This window comes from Mesocricetus auratus, unplaced genomic scaffold (genome assembly GCF_017639785.1).
Source record: "Mesocricetus auratus isolate SY011 unplaced genomic scaffold, BCM_Maur_2.0 Super-Scaffold_100023, whole genome shotgun sequence".
Classification (NCBI taxonomy): domain Eukaryota; kingdom Metazoa; phylum Chordata; class Mammalia; order Rodentia; family Cricetidae; genus Mesocricetus; species Mesocricetus auratus.
In genome coordinates, this window is record NW_024429204.1 from 29,988,831 (window position 1) to 30,001,965 (window position 13,135).

The 13,135-nt window shown below is 41.7% G+C and overlaps 1 pseudogene; it reads left to right on the plus strand.

Annotated features, from left to right (window-relative positions):
- The first annotated feature begins 2,442 nt into the window (after window positions 1–2,442).
- On the plus strand, window positions 2,443–7,435 carry LOC101833694 (annotated as a pseudogene).
- Window positions 7,436–13,135: the final 5,700 nt, after the last annotated feature.

A 13,135-nucleotide genomic window follows, 5' to 3' on the forward strand; every position in this document is an offset into this window, starting at 1 on the left:
GAAGCATCTTATTCCTCTGTATTTGAAGTTATAGACGGTTGTGAGCCACCTGGTAAGCAACTGAACTTGGATCTTTTATTTAGTCAGTAGGCACTCTTAGCTACTAAGCTGTCTCTTCAGTCTCTATCCTTCATGTATTAAATACACCTTCAGATACATTTTTCCTGGGCAAATCTTTCAGCATTCCATCTTAGTCTGTTTCATACTTTTGTAATAGAATACCGGAGGCAGTAACTTATAACCAGTTTGGGCTTTACCCTAGAGACTGGGCAGCCCAGCCTAGAGATGATACCTAAAGATCTTGATGCATCATGATGTGGAAAGAAAGCATCACCTTGTGAGAGACCATGAATGAAAAAAGCAAGAAGTGTGTGTGTGGGTGTGGGGGGGGTATCACCCTATTGTGTTCAGGATAAACAGATCATTGGTGCGATCAGGGCCCTTCAGAGATCTAGTTACCTCTTAAATGTATGATTCTTAACATTGTTGTACTGGGTAGTAAGTTCTCAACACAGGATCTCTGGAGAAGACCCATTCTGATTTGTAGAGCTTGACAGGTTAAAATTCATAGGATTTATCACAACCGCAAAGTATCCATTGTCTGCACTGCGACTTATTTAATGTCTGCCTTTTCAGGGAGATTAATTCTGTAAAGTGAACACTGTGGGTAGTTTCCCCTGTTTCCCTCAAACCTAGTTCCCAATATATTTAACGACCAATAAATATTTAATGAGTTAATTTATGAATGAATGCCACAATACATTCAAGCGGTTTCTAAGGCCTACCTAAATATTCATTATCCTGGAATGTCTCAAAGGAAAGCCCGTGAACAGGACTGGAGCAGACAGAGCTCAAAATACTTTCCAGGAAATATCTTGTTCCTTTCCTTCAATGTCTTCATGTTAAACACCAGTCATCCCTGCTCTGACTATTGTGTTTCTCTTATTGGTTGATAAATAAAGTTGTTTTGGCCAATGACTTAACAGAATAAAGCCAGGTGGGAAATCAGAATAGGTGGAGAGAGGTAGTAGGTAGGGTCAAGGAGTTGCCACGTAGCCACAGGGGAGTCAAGAAGCCAGAGCATCACTGGTAAGCCAAGGCCACAGATTAATAGAAATGGCTTAATAATTAAGAGAGAGCTAGCCAGTAAAAGGAAAATTCTAAGAGTGGTTATTTCATAGAGACTGCAGGGGCCTGGTGGGCAGAGAGAAACCAGTCCACTTGGATGGAGACAGATAGTGACAGTCTCCTTCTACACACGCCTGCTCTATGTTGAGCTGTGAAGGGAAAGTGTCCAAAGCTCACTGTGGCACTTACCAAGCTGTCACCAGAGAGGTCATTGGTGGTTATGCTGTGTTCACTAAGTCACTTCATTTCTATTTCATTTTCAAGCCCTTCATCCTCTATAGAGGATGAGGGAAACATTTCATTGACTAGATTTATCATCATCTATAAAAAAATTAAACCAATAAATTATGGGGTAGTTCTGGGTCTTATTAAAAAAGATTCGCTTAAGGGATTCGTTGAAACACTATGCTCTCTAAGGGCATTTTAAATTGGATTTGATTTACAAAAATTTGATTTGCACGTAAATACTCAGGAATGCATTGATTGCTTTAAGTGAGCTACACAGGGACATGACTACCTTTAATCTTTTGTAACAAAGGTGGCAATTAAAATCGCTTTTGCTAAGCAATTTTGAAATTGAGGGTTCGATCTCTTTGCTGGTTTTCCCTCACCCAGAAGACCTCAACCCTCCCTCCTCCTCCTAATTAAAGCAGGCAAAGTTTGGATTCTTGGTAGAATACAGTTCCTGATAAGAGTCCCAGGTTCTTCTCATGGACACTGTAGAAGCTAAGCTCGAAGTTTAACTTCATTTGGTTGCTCTCTGTTAATGCAGTGCCTTTCAATACCACTTTTCGGAGGCATTATTAGAGGAGAATTCGTTTGTTGGCTATTAAAAAGTGTTTACTTGCCATGGTATTTGATGTGCCCATCTTCCCCAGCCCTATTATCAGTTTTCACCCTCTCCCACTTCAAAAAAAAAAAAAACAGCCTATGCTTGGGACCTGTTTGTTTGCTTCATTTAGCCCGTGGTGTAAAGTACCTAATAAGGGATCCTGACAATACTTTGCTCCATCTCTAGATTGAATTTCTTTACAGATCAACCTCCATAATTCATTTCCCAACTGGTCCTGGTCAGTACAGTTTGGCTCAGCTTAAGGTTAGAGAAACCGTGGTGCTGAATGGGTGACTCAAAGCCACCTTCATAAAGACGCTCTTTGATAGTAACCCCTCAGATTGACCCCCAGCCTGTCCCAGAGTCTGGGTCTGAGCTCCTTTTAAGTCTCAAAGCTGTCATTGTCTTGCTCTCTTTGATCCCATAAAGCCAGAGGCCAGAGGGGCTTTTACAAAACCAGCATGTGTGAGGAAACACGTGCCATGCACTTTGAGATAATGGCCCAGACCAGGCTCTACTGCAAACTGTCTGTTGAGCTTCAGTGAGTGACTAGACCATTTTGAACTTCTGTTTGAGCTTCTGGGTTTTAAGACAGTTCTTTCTGTTGATTCCTGGGACTCTACTGCTTTCGACATGCTGAGGTTATGCGTGAAGAAAGAGGCGCCTTGATTTTAAGCTCAGTGGCCACCAGTGGGGTGAGAGTGATGGAAAGTCCTTGCTTCTAAATCATGGAAATGGCAAACGTGCTCTGCCAACGTGTCTGACCCCAACCACCTTTTCAAAGTTCCCATTTTGGAGTCCTTGACCAAGCTCCAATATTTCTCTCTGGTCCTGCTTTCTTCTCCGTAGAATGGTGACGTAGTCTGCTATTTGTCCGTAGAGACAGCACTATTGAAAGAGGTCATTAATGTGAGTAGCACAATGCACTGTAAGGGAGACAGCCAAGAGGACACTGTTAATCAATCAGACAGATGCTGCGTTGCCAGAGGGCAGGGGCATACATACAACCCTGGAGCCTCAGATTTCTGCTTTTCTCTTCTGCTCTCTCTGCTGCAGCTGTGGTTCATACTGGCTCAGGAAGCATGGCTTGTTTACATGTTGAGTGCAGAGGCTCTTCACTGTGGGCAGAGCCACTGATCCTTCGAGGGGGGGTACAGATTTATCCAAAGAAGCTTAGCCAGCCTGCCCACCCCCACCTGGATGAAAGCACCAGCACCCACTGGCCAACCCATCACATCTCTGCCTATACCACATCAAGAGCACTTGGTTTAGAAAGTCCCCAGTCATGAGGATGACCTGACGTCATACGTCTTTAGGCTAGCAGAGACATTCACAGACGATTCAGTAAGGACAGAACATGAGGCAGGTTGACACTATTAATTTTATTCTTTCAATGTTGTCTCTGTAGGACTTAGGCTCTGGAAGTATAATTATACTCAAATTATATATAGCAATGATTTTTAAAATATTTATAATGTCCTACATTCTTAGTCTGAGCAAAGTTTTGCTCTGAGCATATTACATAAATGATTCCACTTGGTCTGTTCTTTGCAGTATCTCTGTGAGGTGTCCATTTAGTAACCTTTCTGGAATGAATGGGCAAAGTGATGAATTAATACAATTGAATAATGAACAAGTGTTGACTACTTTCGACATGCTAGGCACCGTGTTAAGCTTTGGAAATCCAGATATGAGCCAAATAGCCCAGAAGGCAATTCTTATTGACTTTAGAGTCTAAATATGTTGACCTCCATTTGCAAACAAACAAACTGAAAATACAGCACATGAATTAACTTGACCAAGGTCATATAGTAAAATAATGTCAGGACAAGAGAGAGAAATAAGCTTGGCTTTGACCACAATGAAATAACTAAAACAGACAGATCTTCCTGACCCAAATGTTGGTAAAACTATAAAAATTGTATGAAGATAATGTTTCTAGGCATTGGACATCAAGCAACTCAGAACTGAAAATCTGATGAAAAAAATATGAGAATCTCTCAAGATGAACCTCACCTTTTTTCTGGCTTCAGAGGACACTTTCTCAAGCTGCACATGGACAGGTGGGGTCTAGTAAAGTAATATTGAGCTAAGAAGACCGGTGTCAACTTTGCTTCAGAGAGCACTAAAATAGTAGAAGCCATTAACAATAGGGGTGAGATCTATATGTGGGGAAGAGTCCTGCATCTTATACACAGGAAAAGAGAGAAGTGTCTGTGAGGTAAAAACTAAAGGGAAATGCCAAGGTCATGGAGAGATCAGAGATATGAGTGTTCCAGATTAACAGGAGTACAAACCCCATTGAGCATATTGTGTATCCATCCAGCTGCGATACAATTTCAGAAAAGACGAGATTATGAATAAAGGCCAATTTCTGGAGCTCGGATAAAGCCTTAGGATAAAAGAGCACAGACTTAAGAAGTTATAAAATTGGGACTTTAGAGGTGGCCCAGCAATTAGGAATGTTTGGTGTTCTTCCAGAAGACTTAAGTTTAGTACCCAACAGTCACGTTGGGCGGCTCACAACCATCCATAATTCTGCTTCAGCGGATCTGACCTCCTCTTCTGGCCTCTATCGGCAACTACAAAAGTCACACTCCCACCTGCATAAAGACAAATACTAACACTACTGGCTAACAAGTGCCAGCAATGGGTTACGACATGGAGTTGTTGGCCACTGAGGATTCATAGACCCCTAAGCATAGCAGGCTATTGCCAATGCTGTTAACTCCCCTCCATGACTTGAATGTAAGACCCTTATGTTACAGATACCATATACTGGACATTACTTGCTAACAAATTAAAATCCCAGTGCCAGCAATGGGCTACCACATGGAGTTGTTGGCCACTGAGGACGCATAGACCCCTAAGCATAGCAGGCTATTGCCAATGCTATAGGCTCCCCTCCATGACTTGAAGGTAAGATCCTTACGTTCAAGGTACCACATACTTGAATTATAGAACATGGAGAAATTAAGTAGGCACTCACCTGGCTAGCTTTAAAATTGTTAAGCATGAGAATTTAGTAAGAGTAAGTTATAATCTGCAGAAAAATAATCAATGGGTACTAACCCCAAGATAATATAAGCATTGAAACTTGAAGGCAGGGGCTTTGAAACAGCTACCACAAATACATTTACGGAAGGTGTGAAGGTGGGGTTTCCCAGAGGAAATGGCAATTACCTGATGGTCACTGGGCCTTCTTATCCTTTCCAGTCAGAGGCTGAGACACTAAACTCGGGTGATAGGGAATTTGAAATCACAGCTTACCTCCTTGGATTCTGATTGCTCACTATGTCTAGATGTGGTTGGCCACTTTGATGACCTGGAAAACCCCTCGTCTTCACACAGTGGCAACTTTTCAGCTCAATGTGGGGTCCAGGCATTGGCCAAGCATAACCCAAGGCATAATGGAGCAGGGTCGGGGACTCCTGAGTGGTGACTTGACTATGGGCCTAGATCTATAGTAACTCAGTGTGGTGCCAACCCACCTATAGTTGCTGTACATCTGGCTTAGTGGGACTTATTCAGGTGACTCCTATGAATCAGTCAGGCTGAGTTCCCCAATTGGTTTGAGCTTAGGAAGTGGCACCATCTTGCCACCTGCACGCTTTTCTGAGGATTGTCTTTCAACTACTCCTTCACCTGCCAATTCACTCCATGAAGACAGTGTTGCTGATATCCAGAGCCAACTTCCAGCGAGAAGACCATGGGAGTGAAAAACAAGGGGATGTCCTTCTGTATATATGTTTCTCTGTTTGGCCAATGTGGCAGGACGATAGGCAGGACTAGGAGACGAGGAGTATTTTGGGAAAGGTAGGCAGAGGAAGACTGCAGAGAAGACACCACCTAGGTTGCCAGAAAAAGTAAGAGGTCCGGACCCTTCTCCAGTAAGATAAGGCCACGCGGAGATACTTATATTAATAGAAACGGGTTAATACTTAAGACAGAGCTAGCAAATAAGAAGCCATGATCATCAGCCAACAATTTTATAACTAATATAGCGTCTGTGTGTTCATTTGGGGCTGAAGCGGCAGGACCTGGTGGGACAAGAAAATACAGCAACACAGGGAATTATTAAAAGGCTACAAAGAAGAGGAAAAAGAAGAAACCCTCATAAACCTCAGAAGCCAGTCTGCATGTGTGCATTATTTGTTCATGATACTCAGGCTGCCATCGAGGGACAGAACCCTCAAGAAGCTGTCAGTGAGGTTCCAAAGATTGTGGCTTCCAATGAGAGACAGTCCTGGAAAAGAGCAAAAAAGCATGTATGTGTGGGAAGCTAAGTTGCCAAGAAAGGGTATCTCCATACACTAGCTGCTCATAAAGATGAGCAGGAGTGTCAGCCACTGTGCAAACAGGCCCCATGCCGCAGCCACAGACTCCTTCATCACCCAACCCCATCACTGACGTCAATGGAGTCACCTGCTTTGCTCCCTTGTGTTGTAGTTAATTCCACACTTTGATCTTATGTGGCAAACCAGGAGTCCTCTGGGCTGGGGTCAGGCCAATGTTACCAAGTTGATAACTACCAAGAAAATACTTCCCTCTCTTACTACCATGTCTCAAGGAAGAATGACAACTGTTAACCCAGTCACAGTGGTCACATCTTATGCGCTCCAACGAGGCCAAAGAAGTACAGCTACCATCCTGCCTAGCCAGCCCGCCCAGATTGTCCCTCCGTAAGTGTTGCTGCCACTGTTTCTATGCAACTGTCTCCACACTGACGACAACACCTGCATTACAACAGAAATCTCAGCCCTCAAATCAGCAAGTTTCCCTGCTGCAGCAACCTCCTCCACTTCAGGCCACACGACAAACCCTGTAGGGAGAGATCTTAGGCACCTGCACCACTGACCTCGCCACTTCTGACGCCAGATGATGGTAAAGTGAGCCACACCAAGGATATCGGAAAAAGCAAGTAGTACTATACTTTATTTGAGAGAGAGAGGTCACTTACATGAGAACCAGGGTCAGCACACTCTGATCTCCAACCACAATCGAGGCCCCAAGAGAGCTCGTGCCCACTTCAGAGAGTTAGAATTAATTACAACAGCAGCCACTGCCCCTGCAGAGCAAGGTGGTAACTCCGCCCATTCTGCAAACGCAGACGGTTCTGGTCCCTCCGACTGTGGGAAACAGTCCTGAGCAGCTTGTGAACTGCAGGCCTGTGGCCCACGTGGTGGAGACAACGCCTCCTGAGACAACCTGTGAAAATTGTCACAGTTACGGCTCCTGTGATGAAGTCTCCTCTGATGAATGTTGAATTGGCGAGCTGGTCCCCTGTGACACTTTTAACCCAACCTCAGTGTGTGAGGTCTGGTTGTGAGAACCCTCCCGTGATCAGAAAGGACTTGGGGCAATGACTGTTGCCGCAGGGAGAGCATGGGGAAACATTGAGGGGATGTATTGTTGGTCTGGGTGGCCTCTAGAAATCCAGACTCTGGTGTTCTTCTGCAAACCACTGAGAATTGATTGGCTGGACGCGAGACCAGAAGGCTGATGTTGAGATGTAAGCTGGGCTTCTGGGAGTGCGTGACCTCTAGCCAGGGTCCTCATGCCTCCATTTTCTGTCTTCTTCCAGACCGTGGAGCAGGGCACGGGATTGCTTTTTACTCTTGACTGCAACCAAAATATCAGGTTGATAGCCCAGGGAAGGATGAATGGAGTATGGAGGCAAAGCGTAGGGGGTCATTAGAAGAAGCATGTCGGTAAAACTATCGGAGGATTTCCCTAAAATGTTATTAAAATGATGGGGGGGTACTTAGCTTTGATCCTAAGAGGAATGAACACCGGATGAGAAAGGCTTGGCGTTTCAGCTCAGTGGTAAAGTGCACTGGTTTTAATCCCAAATTACTAAATGAGTTTTAAAGAGGAATGGAAATACAGATTTAAAATGTATCCATTTAAAAGGGAACTATTACCAATTTATACAGTGCTTTAAGAGCAAAGATTTGGGGGGGTACTAATGAAACTCTGAGTTCACGCCTCAGGCAGGAAGATCAAAAGTTCAAGGTTACCCTTGTCCACAAGTAAATTTGAGGCCATTCTAGGGTACATGAGCCAAAGGCAGAACCAAGGTTTTGAACAGCGTGGTGGTCCATGTCTTTAACCCCAGTGTTTTGGAGGTGGAAGTAGGATTCCTGAGTTCAAAGTCACCCAGAGGCTAGGTGTGGCAGCAGTCTCTTAATTCCAGCGCTTGGGAGGCAGAGGCAGGTATATCTCTGAAGTCAGCCAGGACTACAGGGTGAGATAAGTTCTGCTCTCTAACCCTGACACTACCCCATCATCCCCTCTCTCGATAGGATCATTGGACTGGAGAGGAAATGACATCATCTAGGAGTATCTTACTTTTCTCTCCAATATTTCCACGAACATTTCTTCATCTGACTTGATTACCAGATTTGCATTTAAGAGGCAGGAGCATATGCCCTTGATAAGAGGTTTTACATAGTAAAATAAACTAATTAAAGGATGTAAAATAAAATGCAGACATAGGAATTGAAAAGACAAGGAATCTGAGAAGAGTGAAGACTTTTTACAACAATGATTCTGAAGTTACAAAACTTAAATATGCACCTAAAACTTATTTAATAACTTGCTGTATTAGAGATGACAGAAGAGATGGGATAAATTTATAGAAATAATCCCAGAGGGATTGGTTGTTGAGGAGACAGCTAAGTTGGTAAAATATTTGCTGCAGAAGCAGGGAGATCTGAACTGAGAACCCCAGCCTCCGTGCAAACTTCAGGTGTGGTGGCTTGCACCTATAATCCCTGAACTGGGTGGGGACTGGGCAGGGACAGGAAAATACTTGGTGATGTTCAGGTTCAGTGAGTGACCTTACCTCAAAAAAGAAGGTGAAATGTGTGTGCTTGTACCTGCACATACTTGTGCATGAAAAGGAACACTTACCCGGAGAGAGGGGATGAGGAGGGAGCGAGGGGGGAGGGGGTACAGGGAGAGAGGAGGGAGAAAGAGATAACCTTAAATCAAGAACATGGATAACAGGCTTGGGAAAAAGAGAGCCAGTCTCAGTGACATGGTCTACCGAATGCATAAGCAAGGCCTCTCAAGGACAGGATGTGCAGAATGTGGCAGAACATTGTCTTCCTCAGGGATAAGCACAGCAATTGGTTATCCAATAACAGGGGATCAGCCCTGAGAACATAGATATAAGTAACAGTATCAGTACCTAGACTGAGCAGGTTGCACTTAAATGCATGGGCATATTCATATATACATACACATGTACATACATACATACATACATACATACATACATATATACATACATGGAAAAAGAGAGGCCATGGATTTGAAAGAGAGCAAGAGGGGGTGCATGGGAGGGTTTGGAGGGAGGAAACAGAAGACGGAAATTATGTAAATCATAATCTCAAAAATAAAAGAAATAATTTAAAAACACATTTCAGGAAATAATAGTCAGAATTTCAAAATTTAATTAAGAAAATTCGCCCATAGGTGCAAAAGCCTCAGAAAACCTGAAGCAGAATAGGTATAAAGAAATGGGGACAGGTGAAAAAGGGGAAACAGTATAGCCCTTTAAAGAAATAAAAAGACAATAAAGGCATATTTTAAATAAATTCAACAACTTGAGTGAAATACAGAAACCAACTGAAGCATAACTTTGCAAAAGTTGTAAAATGTTTCTATAAATTAAATTATTTCTCAAATTTCTATGGGAAAACAAAGTATACAGAAAATATTAAAATATTGATAAAGAGTGGGGAAGGTTTGTGCTGTCTGCTTTTGGGCTTGCTATAAATCTCCACCATAAATACCAAGTGTGCTCACGGTGGGCAAATAAATCAATAGGACATAGTGAAAGTGTTCAAAAATAGACCCACACATTCGGATCAATTTATTTCCAGTAAATAAATAAATAAGCACTCTATCAACAAATGGGACAGGAAAGGCACTCAACACTCTCCTACTTAAGTATTAAATGGATCCCTGACAGGTTGTGTGTGTGAGAGAGAGAGAGAGTGTGTGTGTGTGTGTTAGTGAGTGTGTGTGAGAGAGAGAGAGTGTGTGAATGTGTGTGAGAGTATGTATGAGTGTGTGTGTTAGTGAGTGTGTGTGTATCCTGTGTGAATGCGAGTGTGAGTGTGAATGTGAGAGTGTGTATGACTGTGTGTATTTGTGAGTATGAGAGTGTGTGTATTTGTGAGTGTATCCTGTGTGAATGTGTGTGAGTGTGCATGTGAGAGTGTGAGTGTGAATGTGTGTGAGTGTGCATGTGAGAGTGTGAGTGTGAATGTGTGTGAGTGTGCATGTGAGAGTGTGAGTGTGTATCCTGTGTGAGAGTGGGTGTGTGTGTGTCTGTAAAAGATACTATACTACTTTACAGTTCAAATAATTTGAACTCTAGATGGGTAAAGAACGCTTAGAAAGGCTGTTAAATCCTCTCGCTATAAAAAAATAAGAAACTAATAATAAGTGAAGCTTTATCAAATGTAAGAAATCACAGTCATTAAGAAACATCCCATTAATAAGGTGAAAGGGGACACACTACAGGTTGAGAAATCATTCATGTGCATCTTACAAAATATTCGTGTCTCTAATATAAAATGAACCTATGACTCAATAATTTTAATGAAGGGCATTAAAAGAATCTAAGAGTTGAACTGGCACGTTATGAAAGATGATCTCTAAGCAAGCAATTTGACTATATAATGAATCGACCCATCATTAGTCTTATCAGGAAAAAACAAAGTTAATCCATAATGAGGTATCACTATAAACCTCTTAAGATGGCTAAAATTGAAACAACAAAACCAACTATTGACTAAGCTACTAAGCAACCAGAATGGTCCTGCACCACAGTAAAAATGTGACAATAAAAAGCTTTGGGAAACTAGTAGTCTTGTACAAAAATAAAGTCTGAAGTGCCAGTTTTGGCCACTTTGGGCTGCTATGCTCATGACTCCAGCAGATGACTGACTTACTTTGGGCCTGCAAAAGACCTACCTGTCAACACTCAGTCATGGATGAGGGAGAGTCTGCTGGAGCCCTGCCCTGGGAAACTACTGGGTGTTGACAGCTGTTAGTTTTGGGGAGTCCTTGTCTTAGGTGACCTAAGCAGTGGTGAATCCTTCATGCTCCAGAGGATAGCTTCACACCTGTGCTTGTGTAGAAGGTCCTGATTGAACTCAGTGCATCACAAAATGAACACAAACTCAAAATTAAGGGTATGAACCTAGAAGGGGGACTTTTTAGAATGAGGAAGTTTAAGAGTAGAGGTGGTAAGTGTGATCAGATTATATTACATAAATGTAGGAAGTTGCTAAATAATAAGTTTAACAGAAAAAGAGGACATTATAAACATACATATTCACACAAAAAAACCCCACAGTTAAATTCTATTTCTAATTCTATCCTATGACTTAGAAATTCTACACCTAGGAGTTTACTCAAAATACATGAAAAGATATGTTCAAGACTTCACGGAAACTGTTTTCCAGACCCCACAGGACAGTTGCATGTATGAAATCACAATACCTGTGGCAGCATGGACAAGACATGCACAAGCTAAAGCCAGACTAAAATCCCAGCATAGAAAAAAAATGATGTGGCCATAAAGAAATACTGGTAATTGATAGCTTCTGGGAGTAGAAAAGTCACTTTTCCTTAATGGTATGGCCACTGTTGATAGGTTGACCAAACTTTAGTGGATGCTCATACACCTAGGAATATATCCTTGAGCAGAATAAATATAAGTAGAATTAATTGGACTGGATTTTTTAAAAAGGGATACAAAGTTGTATGAGAAAGCAAGCAGGGATTGGAAGGAAAGTTGGAGGGAGGTAAATATGAAAAAAATACATTATGTGAAATTCTCAAAAAAATAGCACAAAAGAAAGATATATCTAACTTTACCAGAAATCAGAAATAGGAGAAAAACTCACACATAAAACCACCACCAAAAACGGATCCAAAACAAACAAGAATCAACAATCAATGGTCATTAATATCCCTGAATATCAATGGTCTTAACTCACCTATAAGGAGACACAGGCTAACAGAATGGATACAAAGACAGAATCAATCCTTCTGCTGCATACAAGAAACACATCTCAATTTCAAAGACAGATGCTACCTCAAGGTTAAGGGTTGGGAAAAGACTTTCCAATCAAATGGACATAAGAAGCAAGCGGGTTTAGCTTTCCTAATATCTAACAAAATAGACTTCAAACTAAAATTAATCAAAAGAGATGAAGAAGGTTCCTCCATATTCATCACAGGAAAAATCCATCAGGAAAAGTCTCTATTCTGAAAATAAATGTCCCAAATTTAAAGGCACCCACATTCATAAAAGAAACATTACTACAACTCAAATCACACATTAAACCCCACACACTTATAGTGGGAGACTTCAACACCCCACTTATACCACTGGACAGGTCCACCAGACAGAAACTTAACAAAGAAACAATGGAACTAACAGAAGTTATCACCCAGTTGGGTTTAACAAACATCTATAGAACATTCCACCCAAACAAAAAATAATATACCTTCTTCTCAGCACCACATGAAACCTTCTCTAAAATCGACCACATTCTTCAGTAAGCAAAACACAACAGATACAAAACAGTTGGAATAGCCCCCTGTATCCTGTTGGACCACAACAGCTTAAAAATTAGAATTCAATATCAACACAAATTTCAGAAAACTCATAAACTCATGGAAATTGAACAATGCTCAATTGCATCACCCCTGGGAAAGGAAGAAATAAAGAAAGAAATAAAAGACTTCCTAGAGTTCAGTGAAAATGAAGGCACAACATACCCAAACCTGGGATAATTTAAAAGCAGTTCTAAGAGGAAAATTCATAGCACAAAGTGCCCACATGAAGAAACTGGAGAATTGCCACACTAGAGAATTAACAGAACACCTGAAAGCGTTCGAAGAAAAAGAAACAAACTCACCCAGGAGGAGTACACGCCAGGAAATAATCAAATTGAGAGCTGAAATCAATAAAGTAGAAACAAAGAAAACAATACAAAGAATCAATGAAACAAAGAGGGCTCTTTCAGAAAATCAACAAGATAGACAAACCTTTATCAAACCTAACTAAAAGCCAGAGAGAGAACATGCTAATTAACAAAATCAGAAATGAAAAGGGGGAAATAACAACAGACACTGGGGAAATCC